Source organism: Periplaneta americana, chromosome 15 (genome assembly GCF_040183065.1).
Source record: "Periplaneta americana isolate PAMFEO1 chromosome 15, P.americana_PAMFEO1_priV1, whole genome shotgun sequence".
Classification (NCBI taxonomy): Eukaryota; Metazoa; Arthropoda; class Insecta; order Blattodea; family Blattidae; genus Periplaneta; species Periplaneta americana.
Genome location: NC_091131.1, coordinates 149,070,531 through 149,071,251, shown reverse-complemented (window position 1 = coordinate 149,071,251; position 721 = coordinate 149,070,531). Strand labels below are relative to the sequence as shown.

The window sequence follows — 721 nt, the reverse complement described above, 5'->3', positions numbered from 1 at the left end:
TTGGTTGCTTTACGGTTGTCAGCCCACTTTGAGGTCTGTGGATATAGAGGGAAAAATTGGATCGGTGTCGGTTAGAGTTCCCGAGTAGCTCAGTGGTAGAGCGTTGGTACGTTAAACCAAAGGCCCCGGGTTCGATACCCGGCTCCGGAACAATTTTTCCCTCGAAATTATTCAAATCAACTTTACAGGGAGTTACACCTGAAATGTTGATTTGCATAATACACGTCACTATTCGTTAACAGAAGACCACAATTTAAGTCACACGGAGTTAGTGTGCACTCGAAGTTGGTTGCTTGACGGTTGTCAGCCCACTTTGAGGTCTGTGGATATAGAGGGAAAGATTGGATCGGTGTCGGTTAGAGTTCCCGAGTAGCTCAGTGGTAGAGCGTTGGTACGTTAAACCAAAGGCCTTGGGTTCGATACCCGGCTCCGGAACAATTTTTTCCTCGAAATTATTCAAATCAACTTTACAGGGAGTTATACCTGAAATCTTGATTTGCATAATACACGTCACTGTTCGTTAACAGAAAACCACAATTTAAGTCACACGGAGTTAGTGTGCACTCGAAGTTGGTTGCTTGACGGTTGTCAGCCCACTTTGAGGTCTGTGGATATAGAGGGAAAAATTGGATCGGTGTCGGTTAAGAGTTCCCGAGTAGCTCAGTGGTAGAGCGTTGGTACGTTAAACCAAAGGCCCCGGGTTCGATACCCGGCTCAGGAA

General features: G+C 46.0%; 1 non-coding gene across 1 annotated transcript; it reads left to right on the top strand.

The window, feature by feature from the left end:
- Positions 1–649: 649 nt before the first annotated feature.
- Positions 650–721, top strand: TRNAN-GUU (transfer RNA asparagine (anticodon GUU)). The gene has a single exon. It is a non-coding gene; the product is annotated as a tRNA-Asn (tRNA).